This window comes from Pristiophorus japonicus, chromosome 16, assembly GCF_044704955.1.
Source record: "Pristiophorus japonicus isolate sPriJap1 chromosome 16, sPriJap1.hap1, whole genome shotgun sequence".
Classification (NCBI taxonomy): domain Eukaryota; kingdom Metazoa; phylum Chordata; class Chondrichthyes; family Pristiophoridae; genus Pristiophorus; species Pristiophorus japonicus.
The window spans coordinates 21,575,737-21,590,945 of NC_091992.1; the positions used below are offsets into that span (position 1 = coordinate 21,575,737).

At 44.0% G+C, this 15,209-nt stretch overlaps 1 protein-coding gene across 3 annotated transcripts in view; it reads right to left on the minus strand.

The window, feature by feature from the left end:
* LOC139226378 (coronin-6-like) overlaps positions 1-13,472 on the minus strand; it is a 284,392-nt gene extending 270,920 nt beyond the window's left edge. Inside the window, exon 1 of one of the 3 annotated variants that reach the window (XM_070857100.1) lies at positions 13,194-13,472. The gene's annotated coding sequence lies outside the window, so the exon portion shown is untranslated. The remainder of the gene's footprint in view (positions 1-13,193) is intronic. The other 2 variants (XM_070857102.1, XM_070857101.1) reach the window with 2 other exon arrangements.
* Positions 13,473-15,209: the final 1,737 nt, after the last annotated feature.

Consider the following 15,209-nt stretch of genomic DNA (forward strand, 5'->3'; position numbering starts at 1 on the left):
ATGTGGTATATTTGGACTTTCAGAAGGCTTTCGACAAGGTCCCACACAGGAGATTAATGTGCAAAGTTAAAGCACATGGGATTGGGGGTAATGTGCTGACGTGGATTGAGAACTGGTTGTCAGACAGGAAGCAAAGAGTAGGAGTAAATGGGTACTTTTCGGAATGGCAGGCAGTGACTAGTGGGGTACCGCAGGGTTCTGTGCTGGGGCCCCAGCTGTTTACATTGTACATTAATGATTTAGACGAGGGGATTAAATGTAGTATCTCCAAATTTGCGGATGACACTAAGTTGGGTGGCAGTGTGAGCTGCGAGGAGGATGCTATGAGGCTACAGAGTGACTTGGATAGGTTAGGTGAGTGGGCAAATGCGTGGCAGATGAAGTATAATGTGGATAAATGTGAGGTTATCCACTTTGGTGGTAAAAACAGAGAGACAGACTATTATCTGAATGGTGACAGATTAGGAAAAGGGAAGGTGCAACGAGACCTGGGTGTCATGGTACATCAGTCATTGAAGGTTGGCATGCAGGTACAGCAGGCGGTTAAGAAAGCAAATGGCATGTTGGCCTTCATAGCGAGGGGATTTGAGTACAGGGGCAGGGAGGTGTTGCTACAGTTGTACAGGGCCTTGGTGAGGCCACACCTGGAGTATTGTGTACAGTTTTGGTCTCCTAACTTGAGGAAGGACATACTTGCTGTTGAGGGAGTGCAGCGAAGATTCACCAGACTGATTCCCGGGATGGTGGGACTGACCTATCAAGAAAGACTGAATCAACTGGGCTTGTATTCACTGGAGTTCAGAAGAGTGAGAGGGGACCTCATAGAAACGTTTAAAATTCTGACGGGTTTGGACAGGTTGGATGCAGGAAGAATGTTCCCAATGTTGGGGAAGTCCAGAACCAGGGGTCACAGTCTAAGGATAAGGGGTAAGCCATTTAGGACCGAGATAAGGAGAAACTTCTTCACCCAGAGAGTGGTGAACCTGTGGAATTCTCTACCACAGGAAGTAGTTGAGGCCAATTCACTAAATATATTCAAAAGGGAGTTAGATGAAGTCCTTACTACTCGGGGGATCAAGGGGTATGGCGTGAAAGCAGGAAGTGGGTACTGAAGTTTCATGTTCAGCCATGAACTCGTTGAATGGCGGTGCAGGCTAGAAGGGCTGAATGGCCTGCTCCTGCACCTATTTTCTATGTTTCTATGTTGGCACCACCCTACCCCAGCACCATAAAGCATCCCTACAATGCCCAAGGCATTGCTTTCACACTCATCACCATTTTGGGGGGGGGGGGGGGGGTTACTGTTATGTCTCACCATTCACTGAGCCACTTCCAAAGGTGCACATAGATCTATCCAAGAAAGTAAAGTATTGAAAATAAAGATTTCAAATGTTTAACAACATATTAGCAGAAACTTTACATGAACATTGCCGATAACATACAAGTGCCTACCCTTGCGTGTTGTTAGTTGGTATGATTGGACAAGAATGAGGGCGAGTGTGAGGGGTGGCTAGTGGGATAGGGATGTGATAATGTAGATAGAGAGAGGGATGGGTAGAGATACAAGGTAAGTTGGTGTGAGTAAGGATGTGCAGGAGTAGGGTAGGGAAGGCAGATGGAGATGTGATGGGTGGCACAGCAGGATGAGGTCATGTGTGGCTTTGCAGTAACATTTCATGATCCACTGAGATTATTGAAAGGTTTGCACCACTGCAACCATGTCCTCCTAATGACATCACTGCTTGTGCCCTCCTATACAATATGCAACCAGGCTACATTGGTGTCCTGGGGAGGTCTTTTCTGCCCTTTGGAAGCGAAGAGAACCTCCCTGCATGTTGTGCCTCCCTCCATAAGCATCTGGAGGGAGTCATGGGAGAGCTTGGGTGCAGCCATGCACCTTTGTGCACTGCTCGTCAATGTTTGCAGCACCTACATGCTGCAGAACAACTATCAAAATGAATGTGGGCATGGTCCCTTTAAGGAAGCCGGATGATGACGCGTCATCAAATGACGTCATCAGATCCACTTCCTTTTAATTGGTTGAGAATCTCGCAGGGTGGGCTTAACAAGCCCCATCCATGTAAAATTACTTGGACAGAGGCGGATGAAGAGCTTCCGACCCCTGACTCTGATGATAGATTCCAGTAATTTTCCCATAACTGATGTAAAATTAACAAATCTGTAGTTACCTAGATCCCTTCCTATTTAAATAATGGATTTTCCAATCCTAAAGGCACAATTTCTGAATCAGAAGATTTTTGAACAATTAGGACCAATGCATCTGTAATCGACTCATCTATTTATTTTGATACTCTGCTATGGAAACTATCAGGTCATGGAGATTTGACGATCTTAAGTCCCACTATTTTCTCCTTTCTTTATATTAAATCCACTAAGTTCCTCCCCTTGACTTATTTTTAGGTTCCCTTATCCCATTGGTGGCCAATTTTCCAATCCCTAACCCAGAGGAAGTGAAGCTAATTGTAGTCCCTCCACTGGTATCCTGGCTGAAATCAACTAACTTCAGCATTCTGAAAAAAATGCATCTCAAATTAGCCTCCCTGCTCTCTTGGTGGTTCTGACCAGTGCTGGGTATGGCTTCATGGGCATGGAGTGTCTTTCAGTATCATTGACCAAATGGCCATTCTTCATATGCAAGTCTGTACAATGAATGCTGGCAAACTATTTCATTAGGTGGGCATCACAGATGAGACCAGCCTTGTCCTTAACAGGCTTGTCCTCAGACTCGCACCTTCTAGCAGACATCAATGGATAAAGATGAATAGTGCCATCTCCTAATGATTTCTCCCTCCCTAGCACAGGAGCATTAACACCAATTATAGCTCCCCTACTGCTGTTACAGCTGAGGTCAGCTAATTTGACACTGGATGAATGATCTTCATCACACACTGCCTTTTACTGAGCAATTGTTTGCTATACTTTTCAACCAGGATCAAACCCTAATGTAACAATGAGTCACAATGCACAGGTTCTCATGGCTCTCAACAGTGCCACTCACTGCAGAGTGGACAAATATTCCTCCCTCTGTAGTAAAGAAGCACCTCTTATGAAGCTCACTGATTGCGCAGAAACATTTAATGAGAAAAAGTACTTCTGCCAACTTTGAATTTATGCAATCTTATTGAGCTTTGTCTAATTGATCATTTCACCATGTCTCCACTAAAGCAAAAACATAAATATTAACTATTGCAGAATATTCCCCACCTACTAGAGTCTTCTAAAGAACCCCAATTGAAGATCGTAGCATAAGCTCACAGACCTGCCATTTTGACGAACCTTTCTTGGCTCTGCCACAAATCCAAAGTGACGCAATTTGTCAAACTTGATTCAGAATCAGTGTTGTGCCAGTATCGTGTCAGGCATGACGTCACCACAAAAGCTGGTCTGGCGCCTTGAACTGCTGCTATCAAAATGCCTATTTGGTAAAAATATGACTGATGTTCTCATATGCATGCTTGTACCAAATCCCACTGTGTGTTATTTTAACACCAGCATTAACTCATTTAAAGTAACATATTAATTTTAAACAAATTAACACTGGCATTACAATATCACAGAGCAAAATGTGGTCTGAGTGCATTAAATATTAATTCAAGTACATTACCAACTATAACTTCACTCATTTGCTCCAAATGTTGAAATCACAGATTTTTTTTTCCAAATTGTTGCAACAGGAATTTGTGTCAAGAAGCCCATTTATGAAGAAAAGCTCCTTTCAAATCTATGAGTTTTATTGTAGTGATCGACTTAATGAACACTGCTCATAAATCCCTGCAATTACAGAAGATGATGATTTGACAGGCGCTCTTATGAAACTGATCTGAAATAGACAGTGATCATCAGTAAAGGGGCAGGCAATTTTCAGCTACAGTCAAACAAAATTGCAGGTATGAATTATATTGCCCTAGAGTCCTAAGTATTTAACAGAAAACACACATAAAAGCTGCAAACGATAAACTTGAACTGTTCAATTACCCATCTGCAAGAAGAGCGCTGAAATGTTTTTTTTTAAATCATGGAATGGCAATTCTTTAACAGTTGATAAAATAACTGGCTGGATAAAATTCATAAGCAGGCAAAGTATTACAATGTATATACAGTAGAGAAACAGGCCATTCTGCCCAACAGGTCCATGCCAGTGTTTATGCTCCACACGAGCCTTCTCCCACTCTTCTTCATCTAACCCCATCAACATATCCTTTTTTTTTCTCTCCCTCATGTGCTTATCAAGCTTCCCCTTGAATGCATCTATCACCTCAAGTACTTCCTGTGGTAGCAAGTTCCACTTTCTAACCACTCTCTCAGCACTGCACTGGCGTATCACCCTTGATTTTGTGCTCAGGTCTCTGGAGTGGGTCTTGAACCCACAACCTTCTGACTCGGAGGCAAGAGTTCTACCAACTGAGCCATGGCCAACATAACTTAACACCTTTGGAGGGTATATTGCGGAGGAGCTGGAGGACAGGACACCCTAGGAGGGAATAGGAAGTGTGCAACTCACATCAAGTGCCTCAACAGATTCAGTTACCCGGGCACGACAAATAGCTAATGCAGAAAGAGGTTCAGGTGCACTAGAATGGACATGCAGCCCCTTTGCAACAATAGACTTGAAAAGGACAATCCATCATGTACTACAAGTGGCAGTGAAGGTCACTGCTGCCTTCAATGTTTATGCTGCAGGGACAACAGAGGAATTCTATTTATATATATATTTCTGACCATATGATCCTGTACCTGTTACATGCTGTGCCTTCCTGTTATATACCAATTTTGCCTTTAAACATAAAAGGTAGTGGGATTTGAGATAGGATGAATTAGTGTATCCTTAAACATGTGATCTAGGGTGACACTTCAGTGCAGTAGTGAGGGATTGCTGCAGTTTCGGAATTGACGACTTTCGAATGTGGTATTAACCGAGGCCCTAAGATCCCTTCACACTATTTGAAGAGGAGCAGTGAAATTCTACTGGCCAACATTTATTCCTCAAACAACACAGATTATTTGGTCAGTGATCACACTGCGGGACCTTGCTGTATGCAATGTGACTGCCATGTTTTCCTGTATTACTACAAGTGACTATATATTTCAAAAGTAATTCATTGGTTGTGAAGCACTTTGGGACTCATAGAAACATAGAAAATAGGTGCAGGAGTAGGCCATTCAGTCCTTCTAGCCTGCACCGCCATTCAATGAGTTCATGGCTGAACATACAACTTCAGTACCCCCTTCCTGCTTTCTCGCCATACCCCTTGATCCCCCGAGTAGTAAGGACTTCATCTAACGCCCTTTTGAATATATTTAGTGAATTGGCCTCAACTACTTTCTGTGGTAGAGAATTCCACAGGTTCACCACTCTCTGGGTGAAGAAGTTTCTCCTCATCTCGGTCCTAAATGGCTTACCCCTTATCCTTAGAATGTGACCCCTGGTTCTGGACATCCCAAACATTGGGAACATTCTTCCTGCATCTAACCTGTCTAAACCCGTCAGAATTTTAAACGTTTCTATGAGGTCCCCTCTCATTCTTCTGAACTCCAGTGAATACAAGCCCAGTTGATCCAGTCTTTCTTGATAGGTCAGTCCCACCATCCCGGGAATCAGTCTGGTGAATCTTCGCTGCACTCCCTCAATAGCAAGAATGTTCTTCCTCAAGTTAGGACACCAAAACTGTACACAATACTCCAGGTGTGGCCTCACCAAGGCCGTGTACAACTGTAGCAACACCTCCCTGCCCCTGTACTCAAATCCCCTCGCTATGAAGGCCAACATGCCATTTGCTTTCTTAACCACCTGCTGTACCTGCATGCCAACCTTCAATGACTGATGTACCATGACACCGAGGTCTCGTTGCACCTCCCCTTTTCCTAATCTGTCACCATTCAGATAATAGTCTGTCTCTCTGTTTTTACCACCAAAGTGGATAACCTCACATTTATCCACATTATACTTCATCTGTCATGCATTTGCCCACTCACCTAACCTATCCAAGTCACTCTGCAGCCTCATAGCATCCTCCTCGCAGCTCACACTACCACCCAACTTAGTGTCATCCGCAAATTTGGAGATACATTTAATCCCCTCGTCTAAATCATTAATGTACAATGTAAACAGCTGGGGCCCCAGCACAGAACTTTGCGGTACCCCACTAGTCACTGCCTGCCATTCTGAAAAGTACCCATTTACTCCTACTCTTTGCTTCCTGTCTGACAACCAGTTGTCAATCCACGTCAGCACACTATCCCCAATCCCATGTGCTTTAACTTTGCACATTAATCTCTTGTGTGGGACCTTGTCGAAAGCCTTTTGAAAGTCCAAATATACCACATCAACTGGTTCTCCTTTGTCCACTTTACTGGAAACATCCTCAAAAAATTCCAGAAGATTTGTCAAGCATGATTTCCCTTTCACAAATCCATGCTGACTTGGACCTATCATGTCACCATTTTCCAAATGCGCTGCTATGACATCCTTAATAATTGATTCCATCATTTTACCCACTACTGATGGCAGGCTGACCGGTCTATAATTCCCTGTTTTCTCTCCCTCCTTTTTTAAAAAGTGGGGTTAGATTGGCTACCCTCCACTCGATAGGAACTGATCCAGAGTCAATGGAATGTTGGAAAATGACTGTCAATGCATCCGCTATTTCCAAGGCCACCTCCTTAAGTACTCTGGGATGCAGTCCATCAGGCCCTGGGGATTTATCGGCCTTCAATCCCATCAATTTCCCCAACACAATTTCCCGATTAATAAAGATTTCCCTCAGTTCCTCCTCCTTACTAGACCCTCTGACCCCTTTTATATCCGGAAGGTTGTTTGTGTCCTCCTTAGTGAATACCGAACCAAAGTACTTGTTCAATTGGTCTGCCATTTCTTTGTTCCCCGTTATGACTTCCCCTGATTCTGACTGCAGGGGACCTACGTTTGTCTTTACTAACCTTTTTCTCTTTACATACCTATAGAAACTTTTGCAATCCGCCTTAATGTTCCCTGCAAGTTTCTTCTCGAACTCCATTTTCCCTGCCCTAATCAAACCCTTTGTCCTCCTCTGCTGAGTTCTAAATTTCTCCTAGTCCCCGGGTTCGCTGCTATTTCTGGCCAATTTGTATGCCACTTCCTTGGCTTTAATACTATCCCTGATTTCCCTAGATAGCCACGGTTGAGCCACCTTCCCTTTTTTATTTTTAGGCCAGACAGGAATGTACAATTGTTGTAGTTCATCCATGCGGTCTCTAAATGTCTGCCATTGCCAATCCACAGTCAACCCCTGAAGTATCATTCGCCAATCTATCCTAACCAATTCACGCCTCATATCTTCAAAGTTACCCTTCTTTAAGTTCTGGACCATGATCTCTGAATTAACTGTTTCATTCTCCATCCTAATGCAGAATTCCACCATATTATGGTCACTCTTCCCCAAGGGGCCTCGCAAAATGAGATTGCTAATTAATCCTCTCTCATTACACAACACCCAGTCTAAGATGGCCTCCCCCCTAGCTGGTTCCTCGACATATTGGTCTAGAAAACCATCCCTTATGCACTCCAGGAAATCCTCCTCCACCGTATTGCTTCCAGTTTGGCTAGCCCAATCTATGTGCATATTAAAGTCACCCGTTATAACTGCTGCACCTTTATTGCATGCACCCCTAATTTCCTGTTTGATGCCCTCCCCAACATCACTACTACTGTTTGGAGGTCTGTACACAACTCCCACTAAAGTTTTTTGCCCTTTGGTGTTCTGCAGCTCTACCCATATAGATTCCACATCATCCAAGCTAATGTCTTTCCTAACTATTGCATTAATCTCCTCTTTAACCAGCAATGCTACCCCACCTCCTTTTCCTTTTATTCTATCCTTCCTGAATGTTGAATACCCCTGGATGTTGAGTTCCCAGCCCTGATCATCCTGGAGCCACGTCTCCGTAATCCCAATAACATCATATTTGTTAACATCTATTTGCACAGTTAATTCATCCACCTTATTGCGGATACTCCTTGTATTAAGACACAAAGCCTTCAGGCTTGTTTTTTTAACACCCTTTGTCCTTTTAGAATTTTGCTGTACAGTGGCCCTTTTTGTTCTTTGCCTTGGGTTTCTCTGCCCTCCACTTTTCTTCATCTCCTTTCTGTCTTTTGCTTTTGCCTCCTTTTTGTCTCCCTCTGTCTCCCTGCATTGGTTCCCATCCCCCTGCCATATTAGTTTAACTCCTCCCCAACAGCACTAGCAAACACTCCCCCTAGGACATTGGTTCCGGTCCTGCCCAGGTGCAGACCGTCTGGTTTGTACTGGTCCCACCTCCCCCAGAACCGGTTCCAATGCCCCAGGAATTTGAATCCCTCCCTGCTGCACCACTGCTCAAGCCACGTATTCGTCTGCGCTATCCTGCGATTCCTACTCTGACTAGCACGTGGCACTGGTAGCAATCCCGAGATTACTACTTTTGAGGTCCTACTTTTTAATTTAGCTCCTAGCTCCTTAAATTCGTTTCGTAGGACCTCATCCCTTTTTTTACCTATGTCGTTGGTACCAATGTGCACCACAACAACTGGCTGTTCTCCCTCCCTTTTCAGAATGTCCTGCACCCGCTCCGAGACATCCTTGACCCTTGCACCAGGGAGGCAACATACCATCCTGGAGTCTCGGTTGCGGCCGCAGAAACGCCTATCTATTCCCCTCACCATTGAATCCCCTATCACTATCGCTCTCCCACTCTTTTTCGTGCATGGCGGGTGCTTTATAAATGCATGTTTCTGTCTTCCTCAAGTACATGTACCAGGAATTTCCTCTGGGATGCTCCCAATCAACCATTGTAACTGGTGGAGCTGGCGGAGCCCCTGGATCGACACGGAATCTGTGTTTCTACCATTCTCTGGTAAAGTTACAGCAGCTGATCAGGAGGAGAATCCTTGAGGAAATTCCCAGTTATTTCTTTCCCTCCCCCTTCCAAAGTGGCATGTGTACGTTACTACCACAACCCTGCTATTTTCACTTCTACTACCTTGCTTGGCACATTGTTGCTAACACTGCATCAAGATAACATCTTTTGTACACTTCTTAAAAATGACAACTTCCCTCCATGCCCATATTTAGCCCATGTTGGTATTCAACAATAATATCAACCCTTCTTTAAATTGTGCAATTTCTTAAGACCTCCCACCAGACGTTCAGAGATGTGACAGAGTTCACTCTCTGTGACAAATTGCTATGCTAATCGTCATATTTAGGCTAAACACTAGGAAGTATTTCTTTTCAGAGTCATCACCTTCCGGGGCAGCATGTGGCGAGTACGAGTTCATTGCAGTCCCTCAAAAGGAAGCTGAGCAAGATGCTGAGAGAAAAGGATATTTCCATTTATAGAGAGCACGTTGCAGGTTAGCTGGGACTACAAGGATTTGAGTTACCGCAATTTCCTGCAGCTTTGCCCGTTTTCCTTAAGGAATTGGAGTGGAATTTCCCAGAGTTTTTCCTAAATTGACCTCAGGTTTTTTTTGGCATCTCCCAGGAGCGGTCAGGATCGGGAGGGTGCGGAGGGAGGTTAATGGTGTATATAGCTGACTTATGTCTGGATGGAGCAGGTTTGATGGACAGATGGTCTATCTCCCTCCTTTTCTTGTGCTTGATGGCATTAAAACAAGCTTTTCACTGTTTTGTTGTTTAATAATCTACTAATACTGCGCAAACCACAGCTACATTAATATCCTATTATACTTATTAAATGCCTCAATACATGTTTCAGAAACGTCAAAGGAACCTCATTGCAAGTACATCACGACCAGTTATTTTTCATTACTGCTAGTGAAATTTCATTCCCTGGAAGTGCATGTATAAAATTTGTGCATTCCCACAATTCCATTTGCATGGTGTAAATTGGAATGAAAATGGGTATTCCTTCAATATTTTAGAACCCCACCATCATGTCACTATCCTCTATTAAAATTTGAGGGGGGTGTCGACAGGAAACTGTACAGCATAGAATCATAGAATGGTTACAGCACAGAAGGCGGCCATTTGGCCCGTCGAGCCCGTAATGACTCTCAGCTAGTCCCACTCCCCCGCCCTTTCCCCGTAGCCCTGAAAATCTTTTTCCTAAAGATACTTATGCAACTCCCTTTTGAAAGATAAGATTGAGTCTGCCTCCACCACCCTTTCAGGCAGCGCATTCCAGAACCCAACCACTCACTGCGTAAAAATGTTTTTTCTTAAATTGCCTTTGGTTCTTTTGCCAATCACTTTACATCTGTGTCCTCTGGTTCTCGACCCTTCCACTAATGGGAACAGTTTCGCTCTATCTACTCTGTCCAGACCCCTTATGATTTTGAACACCTCTATCAAATCTCCTCTCAATCTTCTCTGCTCCAAGGACAACAACCCCAGCTTCTTCAGTCTATCAATGTAACTGAAGTCCCTCATTCCTGGAATCATTCTTGTAAATCTTTTCTGTACATTCTCCAAGGCCTTCACATCCTTCCTAAAGTGTGGCGTCCAGAATGGGACACAATACTCCAGTTGGGGCCAAACCAGTGTTTTATACAGGTTCATCATAATTTCCACACTTTTGTACTCTATACCTCTATTTATGAAGCCCAGGATCCCAAAAGCATTTTTAACTGCTTTCTCAACCTGCCCTGCCAACTTTAACGATTTATGCACACATACCCCCAGGTCTCTGTTCATGCACCCCCTTTAGAATTGCACCATTTAGTTTATATGTCCTTTCCTCATTTTCTACCAAAATGTCTCACGTCACACTTTTCTGCGTTAAATTTCATTTGCCACATGTCCACCCATTCCACCAGCCCGTCTATCTCTTCCTGAAGTCTATCACTCTCCTCCTCACTGCTCACTATACTTCCAAGCTCTGTGTTATCAGAAAATTTTGAAATTGTGCCCTGTACACCCACGACCAAGTCATTAATACACAGCAAGAAAAGTAGGGGTCCTAGAACCGACCCCTGGAGAACACCACTGTGTACCTTCCTCCAGTCCGAAAAACAACTGTCCACCACTACTTTCTGTTTCCCGTCACTTAGCCAATGTTGTATCCAGGCTGCCACTGTCCAAAAGTACAAAATAGCAGATGCCATTAATTTGGCCCCTTCCCAATAAACAATTGGCTTTTTGATGCAGGAAGGGAGGGAACAGCATAAAACCACAACACACAAAAAGACGTTTTCTAACTTTGTTCTGACAGCAGGGAGCCCTGGACAAGGGCAGTAAAGTATCAGATATTCAGGTCCATGTCCCATTTGGTTTTCCTGCTGTTTAAATTGTTGGTGGGAAAACTGTTCACTTTGCACACTGTGCACCATCAGAGCAATACTCCCTGCCCATAGCACACAGTCAGCAATTTAGCAACATTTTCATCCATTACAACAGTGACTGCACTTCCAAAAAGTACTTCGTTGGCTGTAAAGTGCTACGGCATGTCCTGAAAGGTACTATATAAATGCAAGCCTTTCTTTCTTTTACCCCATAGATTCAGCTTGGCTCAGTTAGTAACACTTTTAACCCACGAGCCGGGCGCTGTTGGTTCCTGCCCTACTCCAGGTCCAGAGCACATTACCCAAGCGGTTACAGATGAAATCCTTTGGATGAGACAATTAAACCGAGGCCCCATCTGCCTGATCCAGTGGTCCAAGCGGGCATTAAAAATCCATTGCACTATTCAAAGAACAGGGCATTCTTCTCAATCATTACCAAAAATAAAGTAACTTGCCATTCATCTCATTGTTCTTTGTGGGATCTTGCTGTGTGAAAAATGGACGCTGTATCTGTTCACAGAACAGTCATCGAACTTGAAAGTAATTAACTTGTGCAAAAAGGTGGATATATTTCTCAGGAGGTGCAGTGTAAATGGAAGTCTCTTTTTCTAATCATCTGTCAGAATGTAATTATTCTAGGTCTGATAAACAGGACCACCAACAAGCTTTAACTATTACCATTTTAGAACAATTCTACATCCAGCAAACCTTGATATTGCAAATCCTCTTCACTCTCTGGAAGAGTAACCTTGTTCCACCATTAAAAAAAAAGGTCAGTGTTCTGACCCCATTGATCCAAAAAACTTTATTGGTTCCAAGTTGGGATCAAACAGATGGTCATTCTGGTGGTTTAGAGATTACACGGTGCTACAACAGGGCTGAAGAACATACATCAGCTTTTATTTTTACCGGCAGTTCCCAGTAAAATTCACTTCAAATGACTGGCCAAGAATTAATACGGAGGAATATTTATGAAAAAAATATGAATGGGAGGAGCTAAACTAAATAATTGAGTGAATTCTATTTTTAAAAAAAAGGTCGCACAGATGTAAAGGCGATGACCACGACACAGAATGTAGCTGTGATGTGTTTCACATCTATTTCCATTCTATCTGTCACTTTCCTGCATTCAATCTAGTAACGAATTTTTTTTTAAGTACATTTCAGCAATACAATCTGTACGAGACCTCGATATAATACGTCCAGTCACCTGCCAGGGTTGCAGTTCTCAGAACATTTGTTCTCTCATATTCACTAGGATTTCTGCCCTGAAAATCCCCACCATAAAATGAGGGATCCAAGCCATTTTGCGACATCTGAATGACCCGTCCAGTTCCCCCAGAATTGACACAGTTGCTGCTCAAAGCGACTGACAGCTGGCTTCAACTTGCTGCCTGGTCTGTTGCTAAAAATTGAACGCGACAGCGCACATCAAAGCACACAACATGAAGCGGCTACGTGACAAACTGTACTGAGAAATGCCCCCCCCAAAACATCAGGCTCGAGTTGATTTGGAGGGGGGGGGAAATCATTAAATAACATTTTAAGCGAATCGCCGCTGCAATGACTGGAGGTGAACGCGCCTCGCCCGCTCCAGTGTCGAAGATGACACAGAGGGTCAGCATCCAAATATAGAACAAAAATCATTCCAGCGCAGGTCCTGTGATCGCACAGACCCGGGACACCCGCTTTAAAACAATAAATCGTCCGTTAAAAATAATACACATTATGCGTCTGAGATGTGAAAATCAACACAAATTCAAATGTGCCTGAATACAATTATCTGCGAGGTGGGTTAGTGTGTGTGTGTGTGTGCTATTTGAGAAAGGTCATTGGATGAAGATAGAGATAGAAGGGGGTCTTAAAACAGGGAGGGGAGAGAAAGAAAAGGAGAGAGGGAGATTGCACTTACCAAAGTGAGTAGGAGTAGTAGCGGTCTGTAGAAATGCAAGGGCTTGGTCCAAGAACTGTACCCAGCCGCAGATTGAGGAGAGAGAGAGGGAGAGCGAGCGAACGGAAAATGACGAGGTGGCTCGGCTCTAGTGTGTCGGGGAATGAAATATGCAAAGGGCGTGAGAGAGCCCGAGTGTGTGTGTGTGTGTGTGTGACCAAACCTGGCTCAGAAGCAGAGCAACTCATCCATCGAGCTGCTGCAGGAGGTTAAAATGCCTTTCATTTAAAAAAAAACATATATACTCTCTCCGAAACAAACCAGGAAAAAAAATATTGGCTTAAAATTTAAACAAAAGGGGTGGAAATAGAAGGGACGGGAAGGTTGTTGGGCAAGTGAGCGGCCTCACAAAGACCGCAGCGACACTGCGCAGCTTGCGATATTCAATATTTGACCCTGCGGATCCACACAGTCATGTCCCCTTCAATTGGGCTCGAACACAGAATTCATAAAAAGTCATGGGTTTCTGATCAGAGCCCTCAATGTCCGGGGAGGGAGGCAGCTGTGAATTCTACATCAGCAATTTATAGCTTTCATCCATTTGTTTAAAAACTAAAATAAAAAAAAGACAGAATTCAAAAAGGTGCAATGCCACTGTTTCGAGAGGTTTCTGGGGAGGTTCAGTTCCTGGTCCCAAAGTTGACGAGGTTGGAGTTGAAGCTACCCCGGCCCCAGTATCTGAAGCAATGCAATTTTTTTTTAAAGTAGGATTTCAGTTCATGTTTTTAGTTAATTTTGAATACACAAGTGCCAGAGGGCATGATGATGATGATGACAGTAGTGAACTTGCATCACCCGTCACATCATTGTCTGTATTGTATAAACAGCCCGCTGTCAGCGCTGTATGCATCGTATTTGCATATGTGCAAATTTCACTTCTGCTTGATTTGTTCCAATTTCACAATTCATAAATAGCGGCAATTTAAACCAATTAAAAACCGAACCCATCAAATCACTCTAGCTTATTTTTGCAGAAATCCATCAGCTGCCATTGCTATTTATCGAGCTCAAATATCCAATGCTCAAAATAAGGATTCTAACATTTAAAAAATAGATATTTCACAACGCCATGATTAAAGTTACCTATAAACTTGACATTTGTGGCTTTGCAGTACCTTAGTCAATATTCTTGCTCTGAGGCCTCTCTCTCTCAGAAGCCTAGACCTGATATTTTACCCAGAGCTGTCATCTTTTCATTTAATGGGATTAACTGATTACACCCGTTTCCACAATTCACAAAATGCAACAGTCTGATTCCCTCGAGATGGAGCACGCGGTGTTCACCGGTACGGAGAGGTGGGCAACGGAGTGACTGGAGTGCATCATTACCCCCGGCAACCAAATTTTAATTTAATCATTTAAAGTTTAATTTGCCGGTTTTAGTACCCTTTTAACAAGGGGGCACTTGATTTATAGGTTCACAAAACTAGTTGGGGGGCTGTTCCAGGCACTTGATTTTAAGTTTCTACTCAAATAGTTGCAACAGTCTCAGGGCCTGGAGGGTGTTGCACGGAGCAGTCCCGTGCAATATGTTTTTAAGTCGGTTCACGAGCTCCCAGGCCGTCTGTAATTTCTGCGGTCTGGAAGAGTCCGTGTTCCATGTTTATGTTGAGTGTGTGGGGTTGCAGCCCCTCTTCCATTATTGGAAGGGGCTGCTCCTCAAATTCTGGTTGCACTTCAGTCCCACACTCCTGATCTTTGGGCACCCTGTACGGAGGGGAGCGGGCAGGTCAGAAGGCCTCCTTGTAGAGCTGCTCCTGGGCATGGCCAAGAGGGCCATCAACCGGTCCAGGCAGCAGGCGGTCGAGGGGGTCGTTCAGCCCGACTGCCTGCCTCTCTTCCGCGGTTACATCCGAGCCAGGGTATCCCTGGAGATGGAGCACGCGGTGTCCACCGGTACGCTCGTGGCCTTCCGCGAGAGGTGGGCGCCGGAGGGACTGGAGTGCATCATCACCCCCGGCAACCAAATTTTAATTT